The 21,362-nt window shown below is 40.9% G+C and overlaps 1 protein-coding gene across 3 annotated transcripts in view; it reads left to right on the top strand.

Annotated features, from left to right (window-relative positions):
• Positions 1–18,620, top strand: part of tmem231 (transmembrane protein 231) — a 50,391-nt gene extending 31,771 nt beyond the window's left edge. Inside the window, exons 10-12 of one of the 3 annotated variants that reach the window (XR_013294505.1) lie at positions 492–3,425; positions 11,163–11,205; positions 14,736–18,620. The gene's annotated coding sequence lies outside the window, so the exon portion shown is untranslated. Of the gene's footprint in view, positions 1–491; positions 10,177–11,162; positions 11,206–14,735 lie in introns of those variants that run through there. The other 2 variants (XR_013294506.1, XR_013294508.1) reach the window with 2 other exon arrangements.
• Positions 18,621–21,362: the final 2,742 nt, after the last annotated feature.

The raw sequence follows: 21,362 nt of genomic DNA on the forward strand, positions 1-21,362 counted from the left end.
TATGAATCAGTTGTGTTGGAGTACGGACACATTCAAAAAGTGCAAGACTCCTGCCATTGAGGACCAGGAGTGGGGAAATCTGCAATAAACTCTCCAAATAATACTTCAGTGGGTTTCATCAGATAACTGTTGATCTGACTGCGGAGGGCGCTCAGGTGCATCACAGGAGCCTGGAAGTCAAGCTAGTATGCAATAAGCGTCCTAGACGCGATTTTAACTAGTCTGCAGTTCGTAGGTATTTAACAAACTAAAAAATTTAGAGTCACCTTCATGGACAACTCCCATTGCATGTCGCCAAAGTTTCGACCCAATGGTCGAACAAAAGGAGCCACCGGGAGACGGAGGGCCGCAGTATTGGTTTATTATGGGACTGCTGCGTAGCAAAGCAGTAGCAAAGCTACTGCTTGCGAAGCAAAGCAGGCACATATTACTATCCTAAGAAAATTGGGTTTATTATTTCTGATACTTTTTTATTATATTATCTTCCACAGATTTTTCCGCAAAAATGCGTCTCGTACCGTACCGGCACAAATGAGGTATCAAACGATGCAGCTCGATCTGACTCGCTGCGGCATCACTTTTCTTGGAATTCCGAGTTACCATGGCGACGCAATTCCCCAAAAAAGTCCCATTGAATGAATGGGAAAGGGGAACAAAAGTCCAAAAATCAAGCAGCTTTTTCCAAGCCACGCCATTTCTGGAATCTGCATCTTCAACCGTTAAGTCATGAGAGGCTTTTGTTCGAGGTAAGCGTTTCTCATACATTTCAGTTGAATGTGTGTGCGTGATGTCTCCAACATGTTAAAGTCCAATGTGTATGCGTGAATGTGCATGTTTCTTAAAGCGACAGTAAGATACTTTTAGTTTATGCTGATTATGGTTAACTTCCACATTTCTTGACCGATTCCAATCGTTAAAATTATAAACTGTTCAGCTCATTTTATTTTTTTTAAATACATTTAAAAAATGTATGTTGTTACTCGTGATGTGCGGCCGCGCTCACACTGTGTACATGCCCGGCGTTGACAGTGGGCCCCCCAAAAAGGTGCATAATGTGCCTTTGCATTATGTTTACAACATCCGGGGAATGAAGCGTCTATGAGCGCTACTTTGCTGGCTCTCAGTAAACACGAAAGTAGCTTGAATAGTGGCGCTACTGAAATGTAAACAAAACAAGTAGAGCACGGCGCAGAGCTCTTGCTCATGTTATAAAAGGTGAAAACCATCAAGCCTCACACACGCAACCGATTCATAGCCACGCAATATCCGGTCCACAGCTTTACAAGCAATGTATCTAAGGATTCCCGGCGGTTTTATCGATTGAGGAGTCTGCTACCGATACAGTCCTTATGACGCTCCATGACGAACTATATCTGGTCGAATCGTTTTTTGTCTCACCCCTAGTATCCACTAGTATTTGTTTTCATGTTATTCGTGTGTCTTTGCTGCCATCTAGCGGAGTCTGTAGTTCCTGTTCCTGTAGTTAATGTGCCTTATTTTTGTGAGTAAGCCCTGGATGCAGAGCGCAGTTCGAGGCATGCCGCAACCTCGGGTGGGCCTAAATGTTTGACTCCACCCACACGGATTTTCGACCTCGAGGCGCCTTCTTCTTTCTTTGTTGATAACTCTCCCAAAAACCTAACCAGGGTTAGGCTAACCCTTTCCTGATAATAAAATGTGGTCCTTTCTCCCGCCGAATCGCTCAAAACTACTTCTGTTTTAGTTCAGTGTTGCAGAGAAACGAATTAAATGAAAGGTACACCCAATTTTCAAGCGGTTTACGTATGGCATCCGTACTTTAAATTTGTCCCCATTGCACCATGAATGTGTTAGCAAGGTTGTGTACACGTTTTTGACTTGATGCATTTCACTCAATGGAAAAATTACTAAGAACCGCACAACAACAATGACCGCCCAGCCATATTCTATGGAGGTAAATATGGTGCAAAACTAACTTGTGAAAATTTTTTGTACCTGTAGAAAAAAGTCTAAATTTGTTTCTATAAAAGTCATGATTTGTACCTGTAAAAAAAAAATGTGTACCTGTAAAAGTCATGATCTGTACCTGTACAAAAAAAATTGGTACCTGTACAAAAAGTGTAAATTTGTATCTGTAAAAGTTGTGATTTGTACCTGTAGAAATGACAACTTATAGTCAAGGAAGTCGCCACTAGGAGTCACAAGTGTTTTTTCTGCTGCTGTCCAGTGACGCGAGTTTTGCACCATTTATCTCGCTAAAAATGAAGCAAAACTGATTCGTACTTGTAGAGCGCCGTGATTTGTACTCGTAAAGAAGGGGGCGGGCTCTGGTGCAAGCAGGGGTGTTTTGACCAATCAAGTGAGAAGGATTTGAGCGGACTGAAGCGCAGCCTCATTGGTTTAGCGAACGACGGTGGCGGGACTCGCGGAAGGGTACAAGCAGGACACATCGTCGCCAACCACATACGTATTAAGAAGACTTCAGTCTCTTTTGGTTTTTGGTATTACAAGGTAAGTATTATGTTACTTCATCATTCTTTCAAATATTGTTGTTTAAACTCTGGTCATCCAATCTGTTTTTATGATTAGCATCACATATTTAGCTTTCTAGTGAAGGAATGAATATTCTACCATTTGCGTATTAAAGGAACATAAGAGTTTGAGCTCAAAGTAGTTCATTTCATCCTGTGTATGAGAATGTGATACTGTGGAGTGCTGTGCGGGTAAATGGTGGAACAAAGCAGGAAGTGGGAGGTAAGGGAGTGCCAGAATGGAATGTTTCAGAAACAAACGGTGCCAGTCGCGGAGAGGATCCAGAGGTGATAACACAGAGGCAGCTGGTGGGAAAATACTGTGAGGAAACTACAATCAGGAGGAGCAAGCAAACGATTCTGCAGGGGAAGAAAGACCAATGAGAGCAAGCTAAAGTTAACTGCAGTATACACATAGCCAATAGAATAATGCTAGGATGCCTTTGATGCTGTGCCATTTGCATATTGTGTAGTATAACACATTGCTGGGCAACTCGGATGTGGAGTACGTCTGCTGTTGGCAACAGAGGCGTACAGAGCTGTATAGAGAGGGACCCGAGACCCAGGTGCTTGTATTAGATCTGTGTGTTAGGAATAAATCCACTCGTGTGTGAAAATGCCGGCTTCCTGATACCTTTCTATTGCAGAACGAGCACGCATATTGTTGGATGAGTGGCAGTTGGGTAAGGTCACAAATTGAAGTCAGATTACTAACTTGAGTTTATGTTGATTTAGAAATAAATTCCAACAATTTATGGTGACCCCGACGTGATGCAAGAGAGGTAAAAGAAGACTTCGAGGAAAACCACAAGAGTCTGGGACTCGGGTCAGGGACCCACGTCCACACCAGGTGACGACCTGATAAAGGAGCCACACGTCCGACTGTCTTTCCTCTTGGGCCCACAGTGAAACAAGGTGAGCAGATTCCTTTTCAAATTCTGCACATTGGCAACGCTAAATTATAAGAGGAAGGAGTAACGGCGTAAAAGTGTAATAGTGTGGAATTTAGTAGGGTATATCTGGGATTTACCTACTAGAATAGTTTGGAACTATTCGTGGTTACGATACGGTTTAAAATCTGGGATTTACGTATCAGTGTGGAAGCGGTGTGAGTGTGAAAACTAAAATTGTTCTGCGTAAAAAGTGGTTGGGACACGCACGGGTGGATTTCAAGATGGCGAATAAGAGGAAGTGTGATAGTGGTCTCGGGTGTGGCACTTCAGACGAACGGACTGAAGTCTGGTCGGAGATTAATGGTCATTACGCTAAGCTGGAATCACAGTTGATTAGTGGAATAGAAAGTAAGAAAATTAAGAAGGAAAAAGAACGGTGTCAGAAGTTGTTTCTGAAATAAAAGAAGGCTGAATTGTTTCGCGGAGAACCTGGAACATGGGACATGGCAGTTACAGAAAAAGGAAAGCAGAATGTTGGCAAATATTCGAGATATGAAGGAGGAACAGAGCCAAGTCGGATGGCGACAGCGTAATAAACTTGAGAAGGAAGTGAAGGAAGTGGAGAAAGATAGACGAGGCATTCACCAATCGGCAACTATTGCTACTGCGCTGGCAGCGATAAAAGAGGAGTTTGTGTTGTGTGTTCTGGGTCTAGTTTGGTGAGTTGAAACTGTGAATATGTGAAGCATGTGTGAATTGTGAGTTTAAAGGGGGGATTTGATTTCTTCTTGGTTTTGTGTTTTTTCTCCTCAATGCCTTTATGACAATGGAGAGGAACTGAAGTTAAGTGAAAGGAGGACTGAGTTTGTTGGAAGGCAGGTATTTTGTGTCTCCAAAAATGAGCGAGATAAGATAGGATGTATATGAATGGTGTTTTGTAGGAAGAGGAAAAGAGTAGATTTCAATGGAAAAGAGGTGGAAAAATTTCCTCTCTCTCCAGTTTCTTTGTCCTAAAAAAAAAAAAAGGGTGAAAAAGAATGGTAGCAAGAAATCTGCATATTTTGAAAGGATGGGCTTTGGATGAGCTGCTGTTTTAAGAAGGTGGTGATTTGTACTGTTGTCTGTTAAAATTAAATTAAACTAGATAAAAAGGAGAGGGGGGTGTGATAAGTTTAGTCCTCTCTCCCATTGTCTCCATTTGGGAGACTTGTAGTCTGTTGTGTGTGAATAGCAGGGGTCTTCTAATGCTAATCAAGTTGTTCCTGTTAAAAGGAAAGATATAGAGGTCTAGATGATAACTACAGGCCACTATCCATATTATTTTAAAATCAGATCTGTGTTTTTTATAGTTGAATGAGTAATAAAACCAAATTTTAATATAGTTGAATAAGTAATAAAACCAAATTTTAATTGAAATAGACTTTTCATTTTTGATTTTTTGATTTCCCCTGCATCTCTGATAACTTATTCGTAGGTGTGAAAATGATTTAGCCTTTGTCCTTATCTGAGTCCCATTCTAGAAGTCTGAGAAGTCCTGGAATTTGAGACTTCCCTCCATGTGGAAGCATAATTTAAGGTAACATGTAATGAAGAAGGAGTCTATGGTAGACATATGCGTAAATATAGTAATACTACTTGCTATAGTGTAGTGAACATATTTAAATAAAACTACAAAATACATATTTTTTGAGAAAATTATTATTTTTGATTATAACAAGCATATAAATCTCTTGCTGTGATCTCATCTCCCTCTGTCTGTTCCGAGTGTATAAGTGTTTCAGGCAGGTTCAATCTTTGACGAGAGGTGGTGTTCTTGGGTGTCTCCAACGTGCTGGAATGGCCTGGCTGTTGGGCACAGAGTGGACGGCGAACTGAAAAATGGTCACTTTCGGGGGGGGAAGTGATCACACGGACTGCGAAAAGGATGGTATACTGCAAATCCGCTCGCCATGAGACTGTTCAATGACTCTTATGAATTATCTGAGCAAAATGTCCATCAACTCTTTGAGCAGACATCTCAAACTCTCATCACAGCCGTCCTGATGAAACTGTCAGGGGTCTCCAGTGACAGCTAAGGCCTGCTTTGAACTTTGCCCTGCATAAACTGCTATCAACAAGGACAGGAAGGAATATGAACTCCAGTGTGGACTCAAAGTTCGAGTCATCTGAGATCGGCCTTTGAGTCATATTTTGGTCTGTTTTGGGTACAGTTTGCACTCTGTACTGTGTCGGAAAAGGAGATGTGATCTATAGCAACGCAGTTTCGGAAATTGAGAACGGCTTATGTGAATTAGGGTAGTATAAAATTTATTCTAATCTTTAATTCTATATTTTCCGTTGTTTGATGCTTGTTGAATTTGGCCTTCTAATTTTTTGTCCCATTTCTCTTTTATAACTTTAGCTTCTAGATCGGACTCAGATGTGGAACACTTACGGCAAATTTGCTGGTTAAATTTTTAATTTTGATTAAGCTCAACAGCACTGTGATCTTTGGATCCCACGGGGAATGCACAAAGGCAAAGTTCCCTGCTGTGTTTTACAAGCCCCCACTACTGTGTAGAAGAGGTGAGGTTAGTTAGCATTTTAAGAATACTTTTTGGTTGGTTTAAAGTAGGGATTTTGTTTTGTTTTTCTGATTATAACTCGTTTCTCTTATTAGTTGAGATGGCAGATATTTGGAAGATTTGTGACCTGCAATAGATGAATGGGGCTGTTTTAAATCTTTTTTTCTTCTCTTCCTGACCCTAAAAGTCCTCCGCTGCAGTATCTTATTGTACATCTGCTTAGGTTGTTTGTTTTTCTCACTTTAAGTTACCTGAACAGGATTCAAATTTACATTACAAACTCTTGCCTCAAAGGCTTTTGTTTTGATGGCTCATGGCTAGCTCAGCTGGGGATCTTTTTATAGTTCTGGTGTTGGCCAAATTGTCACAATTTGGTTGTTTTTAATCTACAGGACACAAGGTGTCTGTTTTTTCCTCTTTGAAGCAGCAATTTGGAAGAGGCTGCAGTTTTCACATTCAGGTCTGAAATGATCAAAATTGATCTTTATCAGATGGGGGAATGATTGGTCTGTCTGAGTTTGTTGAAAAGGAAGTCTGATGTGAGAATGAAGTTTGGTGTGAGGAATTTACAGGCAGAGAATGGAGAGGATTTTGACCATGGGAGGAAAAGTAAGTTCTACAAAGATGACAAAAGACGACCCTTATAGCAGAAATACGGTAAGTATGTTCCATCTCAGAAACGATTGAAAAGTATAATTTCTAGAGCCCATGGAATATGCCATTTAGGTGTGGAAGGAACATTGACACACCTAGGTGACATTTTTTCATGAGACAAGTTGTTAAAAATGAACTGTGGTGTTTATTTAAGGTATAAGTATAAATCTCTTCTCAGACTGTTCATGGCCCGGCCAGACATGAATAGTTCTGAGTTAAGATGATGTTGTTTTTAAATGATTTACACTGCTATAATAAGAAACCAGCGTTAAAAATACAGAAATTTGATGTACGACAAAGAGCAACATTATGCTCAGGCATTGGAGCTGTGGATTGAGACCACAGGTAAACACCCAGGCAGCTACCCTGAAGCTGAGATGATGTTCAGGACGGCGATGCTGAACGGCCTCCCAAATGAGGTGCAAGCGATTATGAGAATTGAAACTAAAGGACAAAAGTGGTACCATTACTCACAGTTGCGCCCGGCCCCAGACTTTGTGCCTGCCAATGGTGAGCTTAAAGGTTGACCGCCCGGACGGGCAGGTCAAGAGAGGGAATGTGACGATGGCGAGAATTGGATCAAAGTCGGACTCGAAAGTGTCTGAACAAAGACGACGACGATGCAAATGTTTAACTTTATTGACTATTTTGCTTGCTGGCTTGTTTGTGTTTGAACATATGGTGCGGGATGACAGAAGTGATGGAGCGAAAGGAGAACGAGTGATGGTGTATCATTCCTGTAATGGAACGGTATGGTATGAAGCAGAGCAAGATGGTGGTAAGACGCTGACACAGACACAACAACTACTGCTAAATCTGAAGTGTAAACAACCGACACAGGTGAACGCTTGGGTGACACTTTTCAACTGGACTCAACAATGGCTTGATTTGTTAGATAAATTGGACAATTATCAACCACGGTACCAAGACTGGCCCTTGGTACGCCCACAGGAACCTAGAAGGAGAAGAGATGTAAAGTCAGAAAATGAGTGGGAGAAAAAGGGCTACCAGCCTTGGATAATAGGCTGGGCATACAATAATTCGGTGAGAGTAACAGTGGCCCCTAATACAACTACCCAAGTAAATATACCAATAAAGGCACTGAGAGGGTTTCGGGAAGCGTGGTATACATCAGTGGTGGCAGACATGTCATTCGTAACTGGAGACATGTTCCCGGGTTATTGGTGGTATATAACAGGACATGTGACAATGTGGGGATGGGATTCCCTGGTTACCACACAGGCGGGTGATTATTGGACACCGTCAAAGAATAATATTGCTAAGTATTTTCATAAGAAGATTCTCCTAAGAAAAGAAGGGGAGATATTGAAATTGACAATTGCAATGGGTAATAAGTCAATTGCGCCACCACACCAAGAAGTGTTAGTGCTAAACACATCATGTTGGGGGTTTAAGTTGTGGGCATATTCGTCTGGAAAAGATCCATATTTTCCAATTATCATTTGTGAAGATGGGACTATGACAAAAGGGGAAGCACCAGTGTTAAATAATTATACCTGTCAAACGGGTACCACGGCCAAAACAATGACAACAGTGGATGACTGGTTTACGAGTCACACAGGTATTTCTATGGTCACTAATAATTGGCTCCTGATGGCTGAACAAGCCGCTAACAATACTAACGAGAATTGTTTGGTATGTTTAGGTGCAAGACCAGTTCTGAAAATCATGGCAGCAACTGCTGTATCCAAAACCTGTCTCTTTGGTTTCCTGTATAACAAGATTCTCCAAGGAGAGTGCAGCCAATTGGACTCGGCCTTTCCACTGACAAATATGGAAAAGCAAAAGCCCATTTTTGACACCCATGTTGCACACCAAAATTTCACCTGCCTTAAGTTAAATGGGACTGGCCCTGGGATTGGAAATATCCAGGAGTCATGGTGAAATGAAAATGTGTCTTTGCCAGCAGGAATCCCTCTCGCTCGTGCTGATGTTTGGCTGTGGTGTGGAGCAAAAGTGTTGTACGATAGGCTTCCCACCAATGCCTCAGGTAAGTGCGCCCTAGTAACGCTGATCATGCCAATTAGTGTGACAGCATTAGACATGGCCAGAATAAATTGGGAAGGTGTTGGACGGTGGGGAAGACTCCCCTTCCTTGTGAGGAAGAAAAGGGACATGCAAGAATGGTTGAATGCAGGAGACCCCACGTACATAGATGCAATTGGAGTTCCGAGAGGGGTCCCTGATGAATACAAATTGGTGGATCAAGTGGCGGCAGGATGGGAGAGTATTTTCCTGTTCATTACAGTGAACAAAAATGTGGACCGGATTAATTATGTCCACTACAATGTCCAACGATTGGCGAACTTCACCACCTCGGCACTCCAGGCAGTGCATGAGCAATTAGCAGCCACGTCTCTTATGGCATTCCAAAATAGAATGGGTTTAGATATGGTGTTAGCTGAAAGAGGAGGAGTGTGTGGTATTTTTGGGGATCAGTGCTGTACTCTGATTCCCAACAATACGTCTCCTGACGGTCGCCTTACTAAGGCATTGGAGGGTCTGCGCACGCTAAGTAACAAAATGAAGGAACACTCAGGTGTGGACACCAGTTGGTACTCTGACTGGTTAAACGTCTTTGGCAAATACAAAAGCTTGATTCCATCAGTACTGATTTCTATTGCTGTGTTTGCCGCTATTATGGTATTATGCGGATGTGCTGTATTCCATGTATCAGATCATTGACTGTTAAGACAATTGAACGCACGTTGGGGCCACTCCCCTCCGGGTGGCCAGTACATGATGATCCCTCAGAAGGACCCCCAGGAGGCGGAGACAGCTGTGGCCCTCCGGGAGTCCGGGATGTGAGCATGTGAAGGTGGCTTCAGGGACCTGAGGCCATGAGGAGGGAATGAAATTTTCTACTGATTTTCTACTAGAATGAAATTTTTTACTGATTTTTAATTTTCTACTAATTTTTAATTGTTTACTGATCTTTAGCTTATGGCTATTGATTTTTAGCTCGTGTTTAACAATAAAACAAGGTATTCGAGTGATGACCTCAGTCGTCTGAGGTCATGAGAGGGAATAAAGGAACATAAGAGTTTGAGCTCAAAGTAGTTCATTTTATGCTGTGTATGAGAATGTGATACTGTGGAGTGCTGAGCGGGTGAATGGTGGAACAAAGCAGGAAGTGGGAGGTAAGGGAGTGCGAGAATGGAATGTTTCAGAAACAAACGGTGCCAGTCGCGGAGAGGATCCAGAGGTGATAACACAGAGGCAGCTGGTGGGAAAATACTGTGAGGAAACTACAATCAGGAGGAGCAAGCAAATGATTCTGCAGGGGAAGAAAGACCAATGAGAGCAAGCTAAAGTTAACTGCAGTATACACATAGCCAATAGAATAATGCTAGGATGCCTTTGATGCTGTGCCATTTGCATATTGTGTAGTATAACACATTGCTGGGCAACTCGGATGTGGAGTACGTCTGCTGTTGGCAACAGAGGCGTACAGAGCTGTATAGAGAGGGACCCGAGACCCAGGTGCTTGTATTAGATCTGTGTGTTAGGAATAAATCCACTCGTGTGTGAAAATGCCGGCTTCCTGATACCTTTCTATTGCAGAACGAGCGCGCATATTTTTGGATGAGTGGCAGTTGGGTAAGGTCACAAATTGAAGTCAGATTACTAACTTGAGTTTATGTTGATTTAGAAATAAATTCCAACAGTATTCATGCCGTTGATTACTAAAACATACAATGAGATCAGTGAATTCAGGCATTTTCTTGTAGATTTATTCACAAATTCGTGGACAGAAGAATAGCAGCCACCCGCGCCATCTTTGATTCTCAATTGTGAAGCCCCCACCCCCATCTGTGGGTAACATTCTCTTTGTCCTACAACGTTACCTCCCAGTCACATGACTACGCCCCCATTTGTCACAATGATGTCTCAATACAGTTGGTCAACCATACCCCTCCCCTCTCTGTCCCAGGATGGAAAAACACAGGTATAAGATAAGAGTTGCCGTTCAGAGCTACAAGCAGACTGAATGGAGCCTTAGTATAAACAAAGGGTCTAATTAACACATTCACCTTCCCCCATCTCATGCTAATAGGAAGTTAATGTGAAGAGAATTGTCACACAAAACTATACTGAGTAAATCAAAGCAATTTTGTCCAATTCTAAATAGTTATAACTAAATCAAAACAGTTATAATTAAATTGAAACTGAATATTTACTTCAATTGTTAGCTGGCATTTGATTTCATGCTAAAGCAGTCTAGTCGTTATCATCATTTCTGGCGCAACGGACTTAATTGCAGCTCATGCATTGGAATACTGTGGCTATATGACAACAATGAACAACTAAACTACTTCATTATATGCAAGAATGGTGCAGTGCGCTGCTCCCCTGTGTTGGTTAAAATTGTTATTTTATTGTATTAGTTAGCTGGCTAATGAATTCATGTAGCTGACATATGCGCCATTGACAGGTAGTGAGGGGAAGATGCACCAAATCGATGTTATGTATGTACACATTTAACTCCATAGTGTACTTTATCTTGTTTTGCCTTCTAGAAAAATGACCGATCAGAGCAACAGCTCTTCGCTGCAGCAGCAGGTGAGCGGAATATCGCTACTGTCTTGACATCAATGGTGTGTTTTTTTAAATGGGTGGTCGACATATAGTTCACCAGCGCTTCCTTGAGCTTCTCGTCGCTTTAACTCAGCGTCTGAGTTCTTTTCAGGTCTGTTTTGCATACATTATTCAGCACGCACACCATGGGTCTGGTGCGGTTCTTGTCAGGCGTAATAGTTATGCAGTAGTCTAAACGCAAAGTTGTGAGCCTGATGTAGTTTTATTTAGGGGAGTTACCGGTAGCAAATTTATATGTATAGCATATATATATTGTTAGACATTATTAACATTTTAATTCTTTATTTCATATATTAACCATGTTGAAATGTTTTATAGATGTGTAAAGTAGGTGAAATAGTGTTGAACTCAGTATAATTTGACCTTAACCTAAGCCATACACTTTGTTTAGTCTAAAATTCCTTCTCAGTGTGCGAAAACACATTCTGTTCGTGAGAACAGAATCTGCCTCGAACACACACACACACACACACACACTCTGTTGGCATCATCGCTCACGGCCACTTGGGTGAATTAGAGAGAAAAGTCACGGATTTACACAGCAGAGAGTACGGCTGCTGTTATGTAATCGTGACAAGAGCCTTGAATAAAAGATATATTTGCTCAATTTATGGAAGTCAGATTGACAGGAACGGACTTAATACGCCGTTTTGAGATCGATCGATAGGTCTTTTGAATAATTGGATATTAATATTCTTAGACAAGACTGTTCAGCTGAAAGAAAAATAGTTATCCGGATTTTTTATATGTTTTTGTATGTCGTAAAAGCGACATTTCATGTCTGTATGTCTGTGTGTACAAAAATCTGACGTCACGATTATTTTTAAAGGGACCGCGATGAGATATTTTGTTGACTAATTCTGTTATAAGTGAGACGTCACTGCATTTATAAATATTAATACGACTTAACTACAATATAATATAATATAATATAATATAATGCGCTGTAGAGTGCGGGAGTCGGTAGTTGATAGAGGTTGTGGAGGCTCTGTTTGGGCCGGGTGCGCCTCCGCGTCATGACACGACATGGAGTTGCGAGCGCATGCGCAGTTGCTATTGGAGTTTTACCCACTAAACAGACCCGTGAATTGAAGAACTAATAAAAAATGGGTGCACAATTGCTGTGGAAAAAGTATTTTAGCGCCGTTATAATATACGGTATATTTAAATCTTATTGATGAAAGCGTTGAACTTGCTCCGTCAGGCGTTGGACGAAAATATAAGATATATCTGTAATTTCTTCGAGTGCAATAAAAGCGAGACATAATCGTGGATTCGTGGATAAAATGATGAATAATGCTATAATGCTAGCCTTAGGTATTTCTGTGAAGTTATAACCATTTATATAACTTTAATAAAGTAATAATGTTTAATATAAATTACGGGTGCGCTTTTATTCTGAAGGACTAAATGATTTTACCTGATAGTACTTCCGCTAGACGTAACTAAAGCTTCCAGGTTAGATAATCTACCGTCAAATAATAGAGTAATATGTATTTAATATTGAATGACGGGACTTGAATTTATTGTGGAAAAGGTTAGTTTATTCTAATAAGATATGTCATTTGTTCGATAGTTTTAAAGGTGGCAGTTTAACTTTGGATGTGCGTAGACGGCAATCGCTCGTTAAAAGTGTTATAAATATATGTATTTTTATATAGAGGAAAATCCCGGACGTAACTTTAAGAAAAGTGTATTAAATGATGATTAATGCTGAAATGTTGCTTTGCAAATAAAACAGCTGTATAATATAAATTTACGTAATAAAATAAATGAAACCATTTAGTAAACGCTGAACAAGATAAATTGATTGGGCTAAACTCTTCATTTAAATCTCCTAACGACTAATGTTGAATACTTAATCTGGCTTTACAGCGCATGATGCGTCATAAATGAATTATATTTAATACAAAACGAACGAATATTTAACACGCACATAACATGGAGACGTACACTGTTGAAATATTGTAAAATTTTGATGCATATCCCACGCTTATTAAACATACATAACTGTAAAACTGAATGTATTGCTGTGACTCTAGCTGACCGCCAGGTGTCACCCTTTTAAAAATTAATGACGCAAGTCAGTTTGAAAATTGTAGTTGCTATGACTCTAGCTGACCGCCAGATGTCACCCTTTTTCCAAATTAAATTGCCAGCAGCCTTAAGGCTTTGCCTCCCTTTGATAATTACAATTTAACTCTTTTACTGCCAAAGACGTTAAATGACGTTCTGCAAAAACCTACGGAGGAGCGCCAAAGACGTTAAAAGACGTCCTCCCATTTTTTTAAATTTTTTTTTTGAAACGGGTGCTGGGAAGGCTTGCGGAGCTCTCCTGAAAGTTTTAAGCAGGTTTTTTGAGCCTAATGACTATTTTTGGCCCCTAGAGAGCAGCGATGACTCTCTTTTGACAAGATTGGGTGGGCGTCAGTAGAGGCGGAGCTAGAGCGTTGAGCAGGAGATCAGAATGGAAAACAAAGGAAAAATGGCGGCCGGTCGCGAGGAGCTAACGCCAGAGCCGTTTTTTTCAAAGACCAAAAGCATCGCTAAAAAAGCACATTGTTGATGACGATCATCATCATCGATGATGAAGATGATGGTGACTCCGTGGTTGGAAAGCATTGACGCGGCAGTAGAAGACGTTAGATGGAGCTAGATGGAGGAGGGAACGGGCAATGGCGAGCGTTTGCAAGCAGCTCTACACTTATAAGACGAAAGGCATCGACCAACGCTAAAATAGTACATTGATATCCATGATGATGAAGGTGAATCCGAGCTTGACAGCGAAATTGGAACCGCTGACGCGGCGGCTATGACGGTGTCGTAACGCGGAGCGCAACCGAGCACGCACAGGCGGACGTTCGATCGGACGACGGAGAGTGCCCCGAGTCCAATGCATATTCATCGGAGGAAGTGTGTACAGTCTGCTACTTGCTTTTTATTCCCCGGAAAAAAAGGCCGTCAAGAAAGTGTAACGTTTGCACGCAAAACGGACCAATGTGAAAGTGAAAGTAAACTGTTGTGCGAGTCCTGGCGTCTCCTTGCACGCAGGAGAGCGTTACAAAAGGAAAAACTGTATTTGAAACATCCACATAATTGTAAGTAGTACCACAGTTGCACACATTTGTAAATAGTTTGCGAAATTGTTTTGTCAAATTGTTACACTGTTGAATGGAAATAAACGTATTTTGCAATCAAAAAACACTTTTTCATTGTTGGTGAAAGCGTTTTACAGAAGTAAAGCACTATTTAGGTGTTTGTGGCATCATTCATGGACAAAAAGAAGTGTACAATTCACTAGAGTGCATGAAATAACATCGTTTCACAAAAAGCTCTTTTTCTCCGTTTTTTGTTTCAAAAGAGAGAATTTCGGTGAAAGTAACCATTTTCTATTGTTGATTACTGAAGAATGGAATAAGGTAGAAACAAACTTTTTTTTTCTGATGAAAGCTGAGAGTCCAATCTTTCATTTGGTAGTACGTGTGTTTCCATAGTCCAAACACAACATTTTCTGTGGACCTTGAAAGATCACTCAAAATGCTTAAATCGGCTGGCACTGGCGACAACCCGTTTTTGAAAACGTCTGGCAGTCAAAGAGTTGAAGAGGAGCTTTTCCCATGCTTGTAAGTAGAAAAATATTTTTTTATTATTCCTGTATATATTTAACCTGTAAATTTCTGCCTCAAGTCCCATTTCAGAATTCGGAGTCGGCTATTTTGCATGCGAGTCCTGGAAGACTGGACAGACGATTCCATGGGGGAGCCATCTGGGAGAATCACATTTTTGACATAATTTGAGGTGCTATGTAATTAAAAAATAATTTCTGCCTTGATGTTTGACCAAAAGCTGACTAGGCGGGCTGCGGCCTTCATTTCTTGAGAAATATTAATTGAAAGCTACACACTTGCCAATTGACTATTTATGAAGGTATGCAAAACATATTAAATTAAATATTGTGAAACATAACAATACTGAATTATAATTAGCAATTATTTAATTGTAAACTTTTATTGTTTTAATTACTTTTTATTTTTAATTAATTAATTATTTTTATTTTATTTTTATTCTTACATTTTTTAAGATTTTTTTTTTTTTAATTTTTTGAAATAAAGGAGGATTTTGTTCTTCCGACTATTTACTGACATGTTCTTACCTAATACTGTTGGGGCAGATTTTTTTTTCAGTCGAGTAAGGTTCATTGGTCGGGGTCATTATTTCAAAATAAGGTCAACTGGACCGATGCAAGCAGGACACAGATGTCATCAAAACAAAACCTGCGGACAACAAAGAAACCGCAGCTGCTACCACCAGCAGAGGGGGCGTGATGTGGCCATTATCACAAAAATCCCCTGATCAGCACTACCTGCCGCCACCTGCTGGGCCTGCCACCCCCTGATGGACAGCAGAGGTTTCTGGCGCCACCTGGTGGAAAGTTTCCACAATGACTGTACTTTACTATACAAATGTGATAAATGAAAAAACTGCTCCAATGCATACAATGCTCCGCACAAACTTCCTTAAAGTATTCCTGCGTCCCGAACTGTCCTGTGAATCCTATAGGAAAACATCTTCTGAAAAAACTACTCCACTACGCTGATGACTCCGCCCTCACCAACAATGTTTCCTTGAGTTAGTGATACCAGACCATATGATGTGATATCTGACTGTTTACACTGCACTCTTATTTTTTTTGGACAGACATAAGGTGATAACATTTACAGTAAAACATTACGTAAATACAACGAACTGATTGGCAACACTCTATATACACAGATTTATTATATTTTAAAAACTTTTGATGCTTATTCTGATTTGAACTGATTTGTTTATCTCTGTCTATTTTAAAACAGTCAGCTTTTTGGACCGACATCAACAAGGGGGACTAGCAATCTTAATAATGACATGTTAAAACTAAGAGTAACTTTATGTATTAATAATAATTGCTACAATATTTCTATTTCTATAGTACAAAAGATAATACTGGTAAATTTCGTGTGGTTGCAGAAATTGAAAATTCATTTATATGAATAAGGATAGGATAAAATTTATTATATTTTCTGTTATTTGACGCCTGTTAAATTTGGTCTTCTAATATTTTCCCAAATTCTCTTTTGAAATTTTAACACTTGCTTGGGACACATTGTCAAATTTACTGGTTAAATTTAAAAATTTTCCCCTCTTTTTAAAGCATTTATTTATTATTTATTTATTTATTGCTGTAGTTCTACTTTTATCAGTCTGAAAAATTTTCTAAGTCGATCTTTTTCAGATGGGGGAATTATTGGTCGGTCTGGGTATATCGTCGCGAAGGACACAAACAGTCCATGTTGAATTAAATAAATATAAAATTAAAAGTTAGTCTTAATATGATAATTATAGATAGTCCGTGAGAATGAATGAAATTTACAGGAGGACAATTGGTGATTGGACTTTTGACCATGGAGAAGAGTAAGTTTTGGCAGAGACGGCGAAAATAAGGTGAATATGTTCCATTTCTATCTCTCCCTGGGGCCCTGGGGTCAGATGTTATTTTTTGAGTTTATTTGTTGGCGAAAGTTGCATTTATTTAATGGCTGGAAGCACATTCATGCCATATCTATAACAGTAAATATTATGGTAAAACATTCCAATAATCATTACATTCTGTAAACAAAATTGGCCTCGTCAGATTTGAATTGGCTATAAGATTTTCATTGTTGCATTAATGAATGTGCTTAGGTCATTAAAGTCAGCCAAAGGCTGGATTCTAATTGAATGTCACAACAAACAGAATTTTCCCACAGGACGGGCTTACAGAACTTCACTAACATTTACTAACTCCAAACTAATAAAAACTACCAGATGCTCTTTCAAAAAGAAGGGATGTGAAAATGTATGTTTATTAGTGACTAAATGGAAATGTTCTGCACCCAGATGAGGTGATGGAAAGGTCAATCTGGTCCAGTTCACGGAGGGCACCTGGTTCCACATCTTGCCTATCAGACCTGCCGGGTCCGCCTTCTACTCAACCCCCACCAACAGGAGCCACCTGACGAACCAATTGAGAAACCAGTCAGCTGCTTCCAGGAACCACCTGACGAGCCAAATGGAACACCATTCAACTGATTTCAGTGTCCACCTGACGAGATGAGGACATCCCTCAATGGAGATAGGAGGAACGTGTCCCTTTTCCGGGCATTCCACAAAGAATGAGTCACACCTTGGGAAAACAAATCCCGGTGATCAATCCCTGCATCTCTGGCAGTTGATGTGGGTTCTAAAAGAGCTGAAGGATCCACCCATCCATCCATCCATTTCCTTGACTGCTTGTCCTCACAAGGATTGTGAGGGTACTGGAGCCTATCCCAACTGGCTTCGGGCAGTAGGCGGGGTGCAACCTGGACGGGTTGCCAGCCAATCGCAGAGCTGAAGGACTCTGTTTAAAAAAAAAACTAAAACAAACGCAAGAACAAAAATGGAACTGACAAACGTCCTTCACATTCAACAAAAACTTCCGACAACAAGTCTTCAATCGCGTCTTCAAATGCGTCTTCAATTACGTACATAATGACACTCTTTCTCATACTGACTGTCATGCCAATCTTCTATTTCTGGGATCCCCCACCACAATTTTTGAACATAATCACAACACATCGTCTTCATATATATGATATGCTTATTTTACTGAAAAAAACTTTTAATGAATCACATTGTTTTGACATATGACTGACCTCCTCTCCTGCTAAAAAAATATGTTTTTATTTTTCTCTTATTCTATTGTTGCACCTGCCATTGCGATGATGAAGATCCTGCTGGAATCCCTTGGTAAAAATGTTTAAATGTTTAGTTATTGGGCTATTAAGAGCCCAAAGGGGGGACTGTTAGACATTATTAACATTTTAATTCTTTATTTCATATATTAACCATGTTGAAATGTTATATAGATGTGTAAAGTAGGTGAAATAGTGTTGAACTAAGTATAATTTGACCTTAACCTAAGCCATACACTTTGTTTAGTCTAAAATTCCTTCTCAGTGTGCGAAAACACATTCTGTTCGTGAGAACAGAATCTGCCTCGAACACACACACACACACACACGCACACACTCTGTTGGCATCATCGCTCACAGCCACTCTAAATCTAATTCAATTTGTTTATGAGATGTTGTTTTGGGAAAAGGTGCCCTGGGAATGTATTTTGTCTGGAGATCGGCACAGCTGCAAATCTGTTGTATAACGTGTTTTAAAAGGCGTTTCACTTTCCAAGCTCGATACTCTTAGTAGCCCTCTCTCCCAAGGGAGGGGGCACACGGACACTCTGAAATTCCACCTCATACGTGATGTTCAGTATTCCTGTGACGGGAGAATTCTCTGTTTTATTAAATCATCCTTGCAAGGTGTTTTTTCTTACAAGAAGTCTGTCTCCAAATTTTTGGACATTATATTTTAGCCTCTTTCAATATATACAATAGTTACATAACAACTAATGGACTAATTGGAGTTTCCATTTTTAATATTAATTTATCAGTTATGATGCCGTACTACTACTACTGTTACACTCAACAGGTCGAGCATTTTGAATAACCCAACCAACCTTTAAAAAAAAAAAAACTGGCCTTTTGTAAATAATTCAGGAAAATGAGACGTCATCCCTTGATTGTGTCATTTGACAAACACCTCAGGCGTAGGTAGTATCACTTTCTTAGATGTGGTAATCATGAGCCAGTGTAATTAAGTAGGGGTGTGAATTGCCTAGTACGTGGCGATTTGATCCGTATCACGATTCATAGGTCACGATTCTATTCGATACCAATTAATCCTGATACGAATCTATAAGTTGTTTATTGCGTGTGTTTGTTTGTTTTTAACTCAAATTTAGAAAATACTCATCAGTAAACTTGTACGTGTACACTGTAAGACTTGTATGAACATTTATTTATTTACTAATACTAAACTTCAGGCTCATAACTGTGAGCCACTGTATTTAACAAACAATCTGTTGAAATCTGTTTGATGTTTGAACAGCATTGAAATAAAATATTAAGGCTTAATGCCCATTAATATAACATTCTTCCATGTTTAACGTATGAACCCTAACCCTAAAGTAAGACGTTTGGTTGAATATTTCCATAAAAAAAATTGAGGTTTAAAAATTGATTCGGCCGCATATCAAATCAATTCAAGAATTGTGCTGTGCGCTGTAATTTCGTTATATATTGCTGAATCTTTTTTTTTAACACCCATATAATTAAGTCATATTAGTATCAAACACTTAACAAAAAAGAACAGACATACTCCAACAAAATATTTACTGTATATTAAATCTGAAATATGATATAGTATCCAATATGATAAACAATGCAATATTAGTTTATGATAATTTACAGTCCAGCTGGTTTTCAAACTTCAACATCAAGAAGCTATATGACTTCCTTAGAGAATGTATCAGCGGACCCGTTACTTAAGCTGACCCATGAAATCTTTTCAGTGGTCCATCCTTGTTCCAAGATGTGTCTTTAAAATAATTTACTCCCTCCTTAAAACGGCTGCATAAGAACATCTTTTGAGTTGCTTCCAAAGATTTGAGGGACAACTTGGAGCTCGTAGTTGTCTGTTTCAATTAAGACAATCGAGATGAGCCCTTTTGTGTGATTTGTAGTGCTGTAGTTGGTTGTTTGCCCCTTTTTGGGGGGAATGTCTTGTATTTGATCCGTTAAACAATTATTTAATTAATGTATCTTTTCATTTTTCAGCTGTTCTTCACATGTGACAACACATCCATTTAGTCACTCAAAAATCTCATGTTCCAGCTGTCTCTAATTGCTGTATGTGTGGCAGTAGTAAGGAGCATACACGACTGACTGGTAAACACGTCTTTATTTTACACTGCCAACAACAGAATGGCGAATATCGCGCCAACAAACATTTCAATCAACACGCCCCCTGCTGTATGCATGCTGGGTGAGAGGCATGGTCCTAAAGTCCACCATGCAGCCCACCCCCCCCCCCCCCCCCCGAACACCCAGAAGAGCACTCAAACAGAAAACCTCACAGGGGGCTTCACCAGCCTACCACATCGACTACGCAGTCCATCTCCCAGCGGAGCAGGTGAAACCTGTTGAGCAGGGGGGACAGTCGAAAAGGCAGCAGGAGAACACTCAATATCATCGTGCGGAAACGAGGCTGGGGGCTTCGGAGGACGACCACGGCGAGGGACCCGAGCTGGCAACGGCACCTCGCCTACAACCAAATGAGCTGGTTTGAGCCTATCCAACGAAACCGACTCCCTACGCCCACCCATATCAAGCACAAAATATTTAACCCCATGCTCAAGCACCCGAAACGGGCCGTCATACGGTGGCATGAGGGGCGACCGGTGGGCATCGTGGCGCACAAAAACAAAACGGGCAGACATGAGTGTCGACGGTACAAAAACCTTAGGAACACAGTGGTGAACCGGTGCAGGAGTCAAGGGCATCCCCGATAGAAAGGGCCACGCGTTGGGACCTTCGGGCAGAAATTCGCCCGGGACGCGAAGAGGCTGACCGAACACCAACTCAGCCGGTGCGGCGTTAAGATCCTCTTTCGGAGCCGAACGCAATCCGAGCAAAACCCAAGGAAAACGATCGACCCAGTTACCGTCGGAAAGCGCAGCCCGCAGCGCGGCTTTAAGCGACCGGTGAAAACGTTCACACAACCCGTTAGCCTGTGGGTGGTAGGCAGTAGTGCGGTGTACCCGCACACCCAAGGACTCCGCTAAGGCAGACCAAAGTCCAGACACAAACTGGGGCCCCCTATCCGAGGTGATATCAGACGGCGTGCCAAAACGCGCGACCCACGACGACAGGAATGCGCGGGCTACGTCCACCGAAGTTGTGGAGGACAGGGGAACAGCTTCCGGCCACCTTGTGGTCCGATCCACCATAGTGAGCAGATGCGTAAAACCCTGCGACGGAGGGAGGGGGCCTACCAGATCAACGTGCACGTGGTTGAAACGCCTAGCAGGAATCGGAAAAGGTTCGAGGTCCGCCCTGGTGTGCCGGTGAACTTTGGCACGCTGACAAGCCACGCACGCCGCCGCCCACTCCCTGACATCCCTACGCAGTCCAGGCCAGACAAACTTGGCACCAACCAGCTTGACC

This window comes from Vanacampus margaritifer, chromosome 6, assembly GCF_051991255.1.
Source record: "Vanacampus margaritifer isolate UIUO_Vmar chromosome 6, RoL_Vmar_1.0, whole genome shotgun sequence".
Lineage (NCBI taxonomy): Eukaryota > Metazoa > Chordata > Actinopteri > Syngnathiformes > Syngnathidae > Vanacampus > Vanacampus margaritifer.